The sequence below is a fragment of the Saccopteryx leptura genome, chromosome 3, assembly GCF_036850995.1.
Source record: "Saccopteryx leptura isolate mSacLep1 chromosome 3, mSacLep1_pri_phased_curated, whole genome shotgun sequence".
In the NCBI taxonomy this organism is placed as follows: Eukaryota; Metazoa; Chordata; class Mammalia; order Chiroptera; family Emballonuridae; genus Saccopteryx; species Saccopteryx leptura.
In genome coordinates this window covers 35922402-35937839 of record NC_089505.1, presented here as the reverse complement: position 1 = coordinate 35937839, position 15438 = coordinate 35922402, and the positions used below count along the sequence as shown (strand labels likewise).

The following is a 15438-nucleotide window of genomic DNA, read 5'->3' as shown; positions in this document are numbered from 1 at the left end:
TGCCAGGCCTGCAGAATGAAGCAGATACTTTTATTATGAATAATAATGAGGGAATATTTTTATTTATTGTTTTATTTCTTTGCATTGTGTGTGAAGAAGATTAAATGGCTTAGTAAAAGTAATAAAACCAGTATAATCACTAACTTTCCTGTGTGTATATTATTTTGCAGTATAGATGAATATGACTAATTGATTTGAATGTTCTCAGAGGGTGTAGCTGTTTAATGAAAATAATAGCTAATGGTTCTTCCCCCACTCTGCTTTCTAACCAATCAGTGTTTTCATGTTTGTCTGTTCTTTATAAAATTTAGATGTGAATCATCATTGAATTCTGTTTACAATATTCATACATAAACATGATACTACAGCCATCTTTTTCAGTACATGAGTATAAATAAAATAGTATTTTTAAAAGTAAAAAGAAAGAGCATAGAGCTCATAATTTTTATTGAATATTCTTTATATTCTGGTCAAGAGATAATTGAGAGAATCAAGGAAACTTCATCTTATTTTTTTTTATTATGCATGTTTCTCTATTTCCTTCCATTCTCTCAGACACACACACACATGCATGTACAAGCACACATTCACACTAATACACACTTTCACAGAAAACAAGCTAGTTACAAATGAAAAAAAGAATAAAGACACCTCCAAGGGAACCAAATCAACTCTCCATAAATGGAAAATGACCAGAAAAAATACCACATTATGAAGAGAGCACATATAAAAAAAGACTTGATGTTTCTGCTAATTTTTTCTACAATTAGCAAAACTGTGAGTTGGTACTAATGGCTAGCAAGATCTGCTGGTAGGACTATATATAGTCATGCCTCTGTTGGGTAAATCGCATTTACTTGGATTTATTCAGTTGAAGAGTCTGCTCTACCGACACACATAATCAGATTTGAAGGCCAAATGGATGTGTTATGAATAGTGCACCAAAATGAGAATCAAGAAATACAATTATCTTGCTAAAATCACAATCTCTCAGAAACTCAGTTTCTGTTTTCACCTATAATAATATAATAATGTACTATTTAGATGCTTTACTGAATTAAAATCTGATATTCATACCTCAAATTATTCATACCTTAAATTATTTCATGATAAAAGCAGCCCTGGGATGAAAACTAAGGGACATAAATTTCCTTTCTCAGTTCTACTCCTAACTAGACAATGTGTTAGGGGCTACCAGTATATCTGTAAACAAATGGGTGGAATAGGATGAACTCTAAGGTCTCATTCACTTTTACTTTCCATGATTTTTTTTGCGTATGGCCTCTATAACAATTTCACATGCCAGAATATTGCCATTGGCAAAAATCTCCTCACATGTAAAATCCGATCCAGCCCTGAGGATAATATGCCTTGTTGAGTTTAAAGTTCATTGCAGGCTGAAAGCCATTCTTCCTTTCGCTGAAAAAGCACATAATTATTCAGTCTATGCACCTCACAGTGTGTGTAACTTCTTTACTCTCCATTGTTCAAAACTGACAAGAGCATAAAGATACGTGGTGATTATAAACTGCAAGGAAAGCAACTGAACTCGGGATTTATTCAAACCCCAGGACTGATGCTCTCTCTGTCAAATTAATGGAGAAGAAAAATCTTCATGAAACTAGATATGAAGTGCTGCACAAAGAAGGTCTGAAACAGAAAGGAATGATTCATGTTCATGCACAGGCTCTATCATATTTCCAATCCTCCCTTAGGATTTTTGCTGCCTGGGCCATGCACCTTCATAGGAAGTGGCATTCCTCATGTAGCAGTAAGCTTACAGGTAAGTCTGAAATAAATGCTGTGATAGGACCAGGAATAGTTCAGAGAATCTTTGAAAAGAGGTAAGATTTCAATTATGTCATCTTATTCTGTAAGACTCTGACAAAGCATTACCTAGTCATATGTCTAAATGATCCTAGACCTTACTAGATTGAAGATGAAGTTTAAACCATAAAATAAGCCTTATAGTATCCTGGACGTATAACTGAACTAGAAGTTTATTCGAGCATAATACATCATGAATAATTGCAGCCAGTTTCACTGACCACTGGAACACCATGTCATGAGTTTTACAGAAATAGATTTGGAGTTTTGAGTAGATCTAAGTATTTTTTAAAAAGGCAATTTGCTTGATCTCTTCTGGGACAGTAGTAAATAGTCATTTCTAATCCCTGCTCATTTTTTTTTTATGAAATAGGGGCACTACTTCCTCAAGCACTTGGAAATGCTTATGAGAAATGATCTACATAAAAAAGTGTATAATAGCTTCATTATAATCATTACTATTACAGGGTATTCGGACACTTCTGTCAGATGTCAATCAACTAACTCATTGGACCTAGATTGTAATGAAACAGCTGGCCTTACAGGAAGAGAAAATATTACTGGTGTCCTATTCTGATTCATAGCACATGTTAATCACCATTAGTTGAAAAAAATGTACTTTTAACTGAGAGAAAACCAAGGAAATATTATGGTTTATATGAATATATCATTCTTTTGAAGTAGGCATACATTTTTTCATAGCCTTGGCCTATAAGAAAAGGTATCTCTTCATATATACATTTCAAGTATTTTTTTTTATGTACCTCATATTGTATTTTGTATGGTCAATCTGTAAAGAACACAGAAAACAACTCATTAATTATAGGCATAATTTTATTGTGTCTGATCACAGATTCTAAACCAGGATATCAATACATCATTAACATAAGAGCTGTTCTCCTAACAAATGTTTGGGTTGGATTCTTGTACCTGTAGCACAAAACAAAGTCAATCCAAAACTTCTTACTTGATTTAAAACAGGAAAAATCTGTTTGTTCTACGATTGGCTAATAACTGATACAATTTTAAGTTAATGATCAAAATTTATAGGAAAATTAAAATACGATAAAGAAGCTGCTTGATATTTATTTCACATTACTTAAATGTATTACAAAGCATAGATTATATAAGCAGTCCCCAACCTACAAAGGCACTGTATTCCTACCCTTGAGTAAAGAGATTTGGAGAGTTTTTCTACAAAAGCTTTCTCACCTATGTAATGCAGGCTTCTGGACATTTTCATAACAGTTGATTCAATAGAGTTAAACTTTACTACAAATAATATTTTCAAATTGCTATTTAGCACATTATTCTAGTGGTGAAATGCATATGTACAATATTTGCAGCTCAGGATGCTATGGCTAAATTATGCTGTCATAGACTCAGACACTTGCTATCTTTTCACTCTGCCATTCTTAAGATGTCAGTTCTGTTCATTGATCAATTTCTCTCATGGTCATGAGATAGCTAATGGAAGCACTCAATAAAATGCTCCGTAGTTCACACTGACTGGAAGACAAGGAAGTCTCCCCTTCACCTAGGGAATGGAATGCAATTTCCTTCCTTCAGTCTCATTGGGCAACCTTGGAGTATTTGCCCAACTCTCAGACTGATAATGATATTAGAAAAATTGTCCTAAACAAATGATAAAAGAACCTTGAAGCTTGGGGCAAAGGATTCAAAATGGAAGAGCTAGATTAGAAAGAAAGAGAATAGCAATGCATTCTGTACATCCATAACACAACTTTAGGAATTTTGGAAGGACAGCACTGGAGACAATAAAAGCAGATGAGGAAAGAACGATGAATGGCAGCAACTATTCAAATTGATGAACTGTTTATAAATTATGTATTGATAGTGAATGCAATTCTTATAATATTCATCCAATATATATGTAAGCTTATGTTTCTAGAAATTATTGCAACTAATTAGAAAATTTTCCCAAGAAGGCAGGTTAAGGATTATTTTAAAACTCCATTTCACCCATTTTTTTAAAGGACTTCTTTTTTGTGTGTGTGTGACAGAGACAGAGAGAGAGAGACAGACAGACAGACAGGCAGAAAGAGGTACAAATAGGGACAGATAGGAACAGACAAACAGGAAGGGAGAGAGATGAGAAGCATCAATTCATAGTTGTGGCATCTCAGTTGTTCACTGATTGCTTTCTCTGTGCCTTGACCAGGGGGCTACAGTAGAGCAAGTGACCCCTTGCTTAAGCCAGCTACCTTGGCCTTCAAGCCAGCAACTTTTGGGTTCAAGCCAGAGACCATGGGGTCACATTTATGATCCTATGCTCAAGTCAGTGACCCCGTACTTATGCTGGTGTACCTGGGCTTAAGCTAGATGAACCCACACTCAAGCCAGCAATCTCAGGGTTTCAAACCTGGGTCCTCTGTGTCCCAGTCCATTGCTCTATCTACTGCGCCACTGACTAGTCAGGCTGAAGAACCTTCTTTAAAAAACTGTATGACAGCTTGTTATTTTGGTAACACTTCATTGAAGAATAATTTTGCTCTCCTGGTATGTAAGGCATCTTTCCTCCAAAACAGCCAGCATCTATAAAACACATATCTTTCAGGATCATACAATGATCCAAAACTGTATTTGGCATTAGTATCATCATCATGAATTAGACCCATGCAACAGAATTCAAGGGTATAGCTCATGATAACCACTGACTCCGTAAATAAAAAAGACCTAAACACATTTCCAAATTAAATGTTATTATAAGGGACTAGTTAGTTTGGTTTCCCAGTATAAGTAAGTTTTGGATCTTTACTATTACACCAATGGAGATGTCAAAGAACAAGAATTATGATGTTCCTAATTGAATGTTTCACATTTCACATTTTGATCCAAAATATACATTAGTTTCCATTATCCTATAGAATGCTGGAAGAAACCCACTGACATATATAATACCATTTTTTAAAGTTTTTATTTTTTACTTTGGTATTGACAGTATATTTTTTAATTGAATATTGAACAAATATTGTCCACAAATTATAGGCAGAAAATCATCAACATTCTCATGTTACATGTCACATACTTGAGCAATCAATATACAACACTAACTCATCCAAATACTGAAAATGGTTCATAGTGTAGAATCAGATATAACATTAAAATATTCTCCTTTTCTTTTAAAAAAAGAAAGGTGTTATCAGCATATCAGCATTGTCTTTAAAAAGTAAAGAGTTTCAATTTAACCTTGTTTAACTGTCTAAAAATCTACATGCAAAAATATCAATATGCAAGCAGGTTCTCATTTGTATGATTGTGGAGAAACAACTGTATAGAGCTGCTATCAGGTTACAATGGTAGCACACAAACATCTCATTAATCTATATATCAAATGCAACTATAAAATCATAGACAAATTTTACCAAACCTAAGATTATTACTAATCAATTTCAATTTTTGCAACAGCACATAAGATGAAAACTATTATATGACATTTCCTAACAGAGTATGTCCAGGTCCAAATTTAAGTGGCTCTATGTCCATTGCCTTTAATACTACTTTTTATAAGGTGATAATAAAAATAAAGAGATAATAATAATTAGTATTAAAAAATTCAGAAACACACCAGCACTTGTAAATGAAACATTTTTTTCTATTCTATCAGTCAACTGCCTTCTCAATTATTTTTCACTAATTATTTTTGATCGATATGACAGCTCTTTTATTTAGCTAAAGAAATAAAGCCTAGAGTGTTAGTATATTTTCTGGTTTTTAATGTGCTACTTAATGTAATTTAAAAGTGACTTTCATCACATTGGTTCACTGTTTACTTTTATGAGGGTGCGATAATGTCACTGAACTCCAAAAAGTGACTGCTTGGCAGTCCAATTTTTATATCCTAATGGAAAATGCCACTACAATTAATCTAAATTTTTTCTGCTAAGTAGAAAATATATAATAACTTTTTCCTCATTATAATGTTTCTGTCAATTTGTGGTTTTGTGGCAAAAATAAAATAAAATTATATCATAATTAAAAAACGTAACCACCTTATTTCCAAAAGGAAAAGTAGAAAATCAAAATTGTCTGTACTGCAAGTTAAAAGAACACTTATTTATTCCATAGGAAAGCTTTCTAACTGAACTTTCTGTGATGACAGAAGTGTCCTGTATCTGAGTTATCCATCACACTAGCTACTAGCCACATGTGGCCTCTGAGCACTTGAAATGTGCCTAGTTGAATTAAGAAACTATATTTTTAATTTCAGCTATTTAAAATTTAAATAGCTCCACATTGCTAGTGGCCATATTAGCCATGACGTATGGCATAATATGTTACTGGATTCTTCAATTATTGTCAGAGTTTCTGATGATGTATTTAAGCCTTGGGTTATATAGACTGCTCACAAAAATTAGGTGATATTTGAAAATGAATATGAAGCAATAAAAAAGAATTTGATTTTTTTAAATTAAGAACATCAGAAAAGCAAATGACAAGTCAAAAATAGATGTTCAATTATGCAAATGAGATGCAAAATCAACTTTTATTTCATTGGTAAAAATGCACTATACAAAAAACTGAAAGTGCTGGAATATCAGCACATTTCCTGATTCCCTAATTTCTGTGAGCAGCTTATTCTTGAATAGACAAAAATACACTAAAAATGTGATCACTTTTTTTTTGTTTTTGGGTTTTTTTTGTATTTTTCTGAATCTGGAAACGGGAGAGACAGTCAGACAGACTCCCGCATGCGCCCGACCGGGATCCACCCGGCACGCCCACCAGGGGCGATGCTCTGCCCACCAGGGGGTGATGCTCTGCCCCTCTGGGGCGTCGCTCTGCCGCGACCAGAGCCACTCTAGCGCCTTGGGCAGAGGCCAAGGAGCCATACCCAGCGCCCAGGCCATCTTTGCTCGAATGGAGCCTTGGCTGCGGAGGGGAAGAGAGAGACAGAGAGGAAGGAGGGGGGGCGGGGTGGAGAAGCAAATGGGTGCCTCTCCTGTGTGTCCTGGCCGGGAATCAAACCTGGGTGCCCCGCACGCCAGGCCGACACTCTACCGCTGAGCCAACCGGCCAGGGCAAAATGTGATCACTTTTAAAGGAATTAATGTTTATGTACTTTATCTGTAAAGAAATCAATTCAGTCATGCAGACAATAGGTAGAGAGAGAAAGACAGTCAGAGACAGAGACTGTATTAGTTAATTTAAATTAGTAGCTTTGGCCCTGACCAGTTGGCTCAGTGGTAGAGCATCAGACCAGCATGTGGAAGTCCTGGGTTTGATTCCTGGTCGGGGAGCACAGGAGAAGTACCCATCTGCTTCTGCACCCTTTCCCCTCTTCTTTCTCTCTATCTCTCTCTTCCCTTCCCACAGCCAAGGCTCCATTGGAGCAAAGTTGGCCCGGGGAACTGAGGACGGCTCCATGGCCTCTGCCTGAAGCACTAGAATGGCTCCAGTTGCAATGGAGCAAGGCCCCAGATGGGCAAAGCATTGCCCCCTAGTTGGCATGCCAGGTGGATCCTGATCAGATGCATGTGGGAGTCTGTCTCTCTGCCTCCCTGCTTCTCACTTCAGAAACACACACACACACAAATTAGTTGTTATATCAACAATTACCAATTCTTAGTGGGTTGCAACAATATAGTTTATTTTTTATTCCTGTTATATGTTTTTTTTAATTTTTTTATTTTTTCGCAGTTCAGCTATAGCTGGACTCTGGGACCAATTTAGAATGGCTACTCTTTAGGGCTTAATAATTTGGGGGTAGAGAGAAGAGAACAATGTTGGATCTATCGACTCTGAAGGCTTTTGCTCAAAAGTGATAGAAATTACATATATCACATTTCATCAGCCAACTCAAGATATATGGGCAAACATAGATAATCATAGAGTCTTACATAAGTTTGAAATATCTGGGTTGGAGGAGATGGGCAGAAAAGCAAGGGAAATGCTTTCAAGTGTCCCTTTCCCAACCTGTCGTAGTTCTTTAACTTATGAATTTGAGATTTAAGAGGTTGAGAAAGGCAAGAATCTGCCTGATTTCCATGAATAACTTATAAAGAAGGCCATTAGAAAGGAAAGGTAGAGCATTATTATTTTATTTTAACTACATGTACCAATACAATTTCTAGGTAATTAAAGAATATTCCATTTATGTTTCTAGGTAATTAGGGATATTTCTGATCCTGAACATGTATTATATAGTGCTTTATAGTTTACAGAATCCTTTCATATACATTTTCTCATTGGATCATCGAGATCTGTTTTGTGGTTATGACTGGATTAATGAATTAACATGATCCTAAACAAAAGTTAATTTTTTTGCATAATATAATGTTATTATTACAAATAATTTTAAAGCAAAAACAAAAAGAAAAGGCATTTCTCTTAGCTTTGTTACTCTCCCTACCTATTAAGATCCATAAAATTACCTCATATACTTGAAAATCATTGAAATGACATAATTAGAGATGGCTTCCTTTAACTTAAAGCAATTCTCTCTTTATATAGATCTTTACTAGCCAATATGTAAGTACTAAGCACATGTGGCTCTTGAATGTTTCAAATATGGTTAGTTGGAATTAAGATCTGTGTAATAAACACACCAGATTTTTTTAAACTTTAAAAAAAAGAATGTAAATGGTTTCATTAATAATTTAATCTTGATAACATGTAAATCAATAAAATTAATAATATTTTGTAAACAGATAAAACATATAAAGCAAATTAATGTCATCTGTGATTTTTTTGGGTTTTTTATATGATTACTAGGAAATATAAAACTGCATATATGACTCACATTTGTAGCTCATATTATATTACTTATTGGACAGATAATTCTGAGATAAACTATAATAGATAAGTCTAATACATTTTTAAAAGCTGGTTTAATTAGATATAATTAAGGAAGGATAAATGAAAGCAAAAGTATCTATCACCAGTTTAGAAAGACACAGGAAAGTGTAACATAATCTCTACCTTAAAATTGGCTGGTAGAATCCCTTATAATTGGTTACATATACTAAGAGCTGAGTCGTACCTGGTATTGTATATTCTTTATATCTTTTAACACTCAAAAACCCTGTAATGTAGGTGCTAAATGAATACTAAAGCCATTTGCTATATATTTTTCCATGGTCATTTGCCAAAAATTAGTTTGTCTTTCTCTTTTACTTAGTAGAACTCTGCAAACTTGAGGCTTTTTATTTCAGCAGCTTTCCTTTAATTTTGGGGAGAATCATATTAAATAAATATAAAACATTAAAGAGCTAAAATGATTATAAAATGTACGTGTGCAGAAAAATCCTGTGATCAATAGGATTAAAATATAAAATAAACTCATTTTTAAGTGTAGACAGAAAGAATAGCTTTAGAGAGGGCTTAAATGGGACACTAGTTCACTAATACCTTCCCTTATCTGACCTTGTCTACTTAAGACCTTATTTATTAAAAATAATGTACTTGGTAAGGATCCAGATCAGGCCCCAAGGATGGGTGTTGCTTTCTGGTTTTCCTAAAGGCAATGGAGATCACTGGTAATCACACTGTGACTCAATAATAGCTTGTGTATTGTCTTACTTTTCACATTCTCTCATTTAATTTTTGAGAGTCTGTATTTTCTTATTTCTTACTCAAAAATTTCCAGAAGTCGTTCCAACTCTGCTTTTCCTGAAGAGATTAATATAAACGTTGTTTGTTCTTTCATTTCTTCTTCACATTTTAATATAATTAGACCCCTACCCCCAACTACAGCAGAAGTTTATGCTTCATTTTGTTTTGACATCTCCATTTGTACAGGCCACCACCAGGGAAATCTTATTACTGTGCATTCCAAAGCTTCATGTAAACTACAAGTGTCCCGTTAATCTAATCCTGTTACAAGAGACCCTTACCATCTCAGGGGATACCCCTGAGATTTCCAAAAATTCTCAAAGTCAAGAATACTATTATATTCACATAATTTCTTTCTTAAAATTCAATAAATGCAGAGTAAAAAAATTTAAGTGGACTTTTACATTTAGACTTAATGGTTCTATAAACACAAGCCCAAAATCATATATAAAGCTATTTGAGGGATAAGAATTGCTTCTTTCTTAGGTCTCTGCACTGCCTATCAACATTATCAGTTGGTATTTTCTGGGGAAAAGTTCACAAAAAGGAACAAAGTTTTCATCATGGCATGAGTGTGACTGTAGAAGATGAGGAAGAAAGAACAATAAAGGCACAAATTGAGACAGACTGTCAAGTAGGAAAGAATGGATGGGGAAGTCTACACTTCAGCACACTAGCTTCAAAGCATTAGCAAGTCATAAATTACAAATGATTAGACCCACTGTTTGCAACATCATGAAGAGATTTTTACTGTCAAATATAAATTACTCAAACAACTTAATCAAAATTGAATTGTATTAGGTGTATTTGGGTGTTAGTTGAACATTACAATAATCCTTGAAAACACTGTAATTATTCTTAAATAAATCCTTACTGATAATCAATCCAGAGCAAGGCTTTATTCAGTGGTGAATGTGGCAGCAAATAGATCAAAATTTAGCAACCAAAATTCAAAGGAACTGCTCTCATGACTTGCAATATAAGGTACATATCTGACGTTACTGTTGAATATTCTCTGTCCGTGAGAATTTAACAAACTCTTAGTCATTATCCATTGGGCCCACTATACTGCAGTCTTCTAATGATTGCTTATTTCCCTATGAAGGGCACCAGGAGTTCCCAACATGAATTTCATACATTCTATGTAGCTTTTCTTTTTTTTGTCTGTTGGATGCAAAAACTAGCACTGTTATTAAATGTAACATAAACTTAGTAGCACTTGGAAATTTTTGTTTTTTAAATATTTCATTTAATGATTCTTTTGTTAAAATAGATGGTTATTAGAAACAGAATTAGCCACTCTTCCATTCTACTTCCAGACAGAAAATAATTCCTTTCCTAAAATACGTTCAGTGGATCCAATATAAAAATTGGTGAGTATTTATTAATGGTTTAGAGTAGAATCCTCCCAGATGTTTATAAATGCCACTTCCCATTTCCTCCTACAATCTCTTTCTCTGAACTATAGCACACACAGGCACACAAACATAATTTTCTCTATGTAGTTCTAAGCTAAGATATTTAATGATTTTTCCATTCCTACGGTTATAAATTGGTGGAGGATTATAATGCTTCATTCACTTAATTAAAGAAGTGTACTTTTGGAGCAAAATAAATGTTAACTAACATTATTGGCATCCCAGGGATCTGTCTTCCATGGCTTCTAACTAGAACGCCATGCTGTGTTTCTGGATTCGTTAACAACTCCAGGCACATTTCCCTCCGCTTGCCTCTGTCATCCCAGCAAGCTGTTCCTTCTGACTTCAAAGTGTGAATATTTTCGCTTCATCATCAGTTTTGTAGTCTAAAGGGAGAGTGGGCTTACCTAAAAAAGACCGTACTTTCTAGCTAAAACACTACAATAAGGATACTAATTACCACTTTCTTTTAAAATATGTATGGCTCTTCCTCCAAAACGAAAAGGACAAGGAACTGTCTTTTGTGAAAAAAGAAAGGCAATGTGTGAAAAAGATCTTCAAACAGTATTAACTATGTATTTTTTTGTTTGGACATTGAAATTACACATAATTTTTAGCTGAATTATTAATATATTCAGACAATACTCAGATCAGAAATTTATCAGTCCCCAAAATATTAAAATGTTTCTAAGTAATATTTCTCACGTTAGTCATCATTTCTACAAAGTTACCTGTACATAGCTCTATACCTCTATACCGAATGTAAAAGTATCATTCTGTACTCATCATATTGACTTTGCTTTCCTCTAACAGGTCCTAAACCTTTTGGTAGTCTTGGTCTTACCTCTTATGGCACATAAAAAAATCTTTGCTTACGAGAAATGCACCCCCATGTTTATGGCAGCATTGTTCACAATAGCGAAGATCTGGAAACAGCCCAAGTGTCCATCAGTGGACGAGTGGATTAAAAAGCTTTGGTACATATATAGTATGGAATACTACTCAGCCATAAGAAATGATGACATCAGATAATTTACAATAACATGAATGGACCTTGATAACATTATATGGAGTGAAATAAGTAAATCAGAAAAAACTAAGAACTATATGAATCCATACATAGATGGGACATAAAAAATGAGACTCAGAGACATGGACAAGAATGTGATGGTAATGGGGGGTGGGATGGGGGGGTTGGGAGGGGACGAGGAAGGAGAGAGAAGGGGTGGGGGAGGGGAGGGGCACAAAGAAAACCAAATAGAAGGCGATGGAGGACAATTTGACTTTGGGTGAGGGGTATGCAACATAATCAAATGTCAAAAAAATCTGGAGATGTTTTCTCTGACCATATGTACCCTGATTTATCAATGTCACTGCATTAAAATTAATTTTAAAAATAAATAAATAAATCTTTGCTTACCACATGGCTAATGCTAAAGAATTTTACCTTTAAACAGCACAACGTTGAGCTCAATCTAAAATGAAAATATTACAGTGTTTCAACAAATCACCAGAAAACAGCGTTCATTTCCAATTCACTTTGCAGATCCTTTTTTATTAAGTCATTCTCTGAAGTTTGGTCAATTTATGACTCAACAGGGAAATGGAAACATTAAATATTTTGGGGAGAATTATTTGATTCTTAAAGTTACACTTCAAATGAAGGGTATAATATGGGAAGGAACAGACTAAAATAAATCTAACATTTTAACGAATCTTATTAAATTGGGTAAATCATTTGAGTTAGTGTTCCTTGGCTTTCTTCACTTGTTCTAATCAGTAATCAAAGGAGTTGTGTGGAATTTCTATGTTATTTGTATTTATTATGAATAAGTGAAAATAGGTACCAATTTTTGAGAACTTATGTATTTGGCAGTGTATAAAGTGTTTCTACAATATCTTCTTTGATCTCCCCAGGAACTTACTAGGTAGATATCACCCCTTCATTTTACAAGGGAAGAAAGAGGCACAGAAATAAAGTGACATGTTCAATGTCACTAAGTCCATCTCTCTGCTTCTGTCATTTAATAGACTACACTCTTCTCCTGTTAGTAAGTATTCTTGCCAACAGATTCTAATTCCTATGATCTTTTCTTACCAAATCAGCAATATCTTTCCATCTAATGTCATTATGATGGTTACATTCCCAGAAGTATTAAACTGTAAGAAGTTCTATTGCATGACTTCTAAGTGAAATCTTTCCATTTAAGTAGCTCACTAAAATGGTAGGGGAGGCTCAGTCTTTAAGAAATTCTTAAAAAAACTTTTAAAGTTATTTTTTATTAATTTCAAGAAAGAGAGGAAGGGAGAGAGAGAAAGAGAGAGAGAGAGAATCAGTTTGTTGTTCCACCTATTTATGCATTTTTTGATGATTCCTGTTTTTACCCAAACTGGGTGGGGATCAAACCCTCAACTTTGGCATATTGAAACAAAGCTCCAGTGACTTGAGCTACCAATCCAGGGCCTTCAAGGAATTCTTATTCTATAAGAAGTAAAACCTGTTTATTAGACCTCTCTTGTTTCTGCCAGTTACGATCTACTTAGCTTAAAAATGAAGTTATGTTAAATCAAGTTGATAGGACTGGATAAGTTCCAGAATTCAATGTCTATACACGTATAAATATATGCTGGTTCAAACTTAAATACCTAAAGCCTTTAAATTAGTTTTTGCATAATTTTTAGGATAAAAAAATAATTAAAAAAACTAGAGATAAACTAAAGAATATTTGCTGACAAGAGAATCAACCTCTAGCCTTAAATGCACTTCCTTGGGGAACATGGCAAAAAAAATGTAGCTTTTTATAATGGTCTTATATAATTAAGCTAACATAGTACCATTGGATTTATCAGAATGTTTTTGGAGTACTGAATTATACAAGAATCACTGTTTCTATTTTTTTTATTTTTGTACTTTTCTGATGTGAGAAGTGGGGAGGCAGAGAGACAGACTCCCGCATGTGCCCGAACAGGATCCACCCAGCAAGCCCATGAGGGGGTGATGCTCTGCCCACCAAAGCTGTTGATCAGTTGCAACCAAAGCCATTCTAGCGCCTGAGGAAGAAGCTATGGAGCCATCTTCAGTGCCCAGACCAACTTTGCTCCAATGGAGCCTTGGCTGCGGGAGGGGAAAAGAGAGATAGAGAGAAGGGAGAAGGGGAAGGGTGGAAAAGCAGATGGGTGCTTCTCCTGTGTGCCCTGGCCGGGAATCACACCCAGGACTACCACATGCTGGTCGGACACTCTACCACTGAGCAAGCTGGCCAGGGCCAAGGAGAATCACTGTTTATGATCATCACATGTACTCCTGATATATGTCTGCATGACTAGTAAGCAAAATTCTAATACTAAAAACTTCCAAAAGAAGTATTATATTTTTAGAACATGTTTGAGCAGCTTTATCCCATTGTCTACCATTAAAATAAAGACACTGTTAAAAGTACTCAGAGATCTCTTAAAAATACACTATGTATTTTTAAAAAATGATCTTCTTTCCTGTTACTGGTATGTAGCTACAAATAAAAAACTTTCACTAAAAGATTTTGAAACATTTTTTAATGACAGCAGGAAGATGATGGATATTTTCATCACATTCATGGCATCTGGTATTATATTCCCTGCCAAGATCTATAAATGGCATAAACTGTCACTTAACTTTTTAAATAGCAACCTAACAACCTAAATGGTTTTTGTAAGAAGCCAGAGAAGCGAAATAATAATTAATGTAGCAACAACTGTACAAGACTCCAATGTTAGTGGCTTTACACTTACATGCCAGAGAAAGTTAAGATTAGCTTAAGTTCAAAGAGAAAAAATTACAACTAGCCAATCTATTTATTTTTATTCTATACAAGCTCATGTTTTTATACATAGTAGTTTATATGAATGTCTCAGTTATCTATTCTGCATAACAAATTGCCCTTAAATTTAGTGGTTTAAAACAGCATCCTTGTATGATCTCCACCATGTTATGAATCACTTAAGCCCAACTCCATGTGATATTTTCTGGATCTGCAACGTCCAAGATAGCTTACTACATGCCTGGCACTTTGGTGAAGTTGACAGAGGACACCTCTTCTTGATATGAAGACCATGAAATAAAGAAATAAGCTAGCCCTGGCCGGTTGGCTCAGCGGTAGAGCGTCAGCTTGGCGTGTGGGGGACTCGGGTTCGATTCCCGGCCAGGGCACATAGGAGAAGGGCCCATTTGCTTCTCCACCCCTCCCTCCTTCCTCTCTGTCTCTCTCTTCCCCTCCTGCAGCCAAGGCTCCATTGGAGCAAAGATGGCCCGGGCGCTGGGGATGGCTCCTTGGCCTCTGCCCCAGGCACTAGAGTGGCTCTGGTCGCAACAGAGCGACGCCCCGGAGGGGCAGAGCATCGACCCCCCGGTGGGCAGAGCGTCGCCCCCTGGTGGGCGTGCCGGGTGGATCCCGGTCGGGCGCATGCGGGAGTCTGTCTGACTGTCTCTCCCTGTTTCCAGCTTCAGAAAAATACAAAAATAAAAAATAAATAAGCTATATGCCCTCACTTACCCAACATACAATGTGGAGAAAGGATCAGGAGGACCCTAATAGACAATTCTACTCGAAAAAATAAAAACAGGTATAAGGAAGAAACATAG

The 15438-nt window shown here is 35.4% G+C and overlaps 1 protein-coding gene across 1 annotated transcript in view; it reads right to left on the bottom strand.

The window, feature by feature from the left end:
- THEMIS (thymocyte selection associated) overlaps positions 1 to 15438 on the bottom strand; it is a 192975-nt gene that overhangs the window by 56014 nt on the left and 121523 nt on the right. The window lies entirely within an intron of this gene.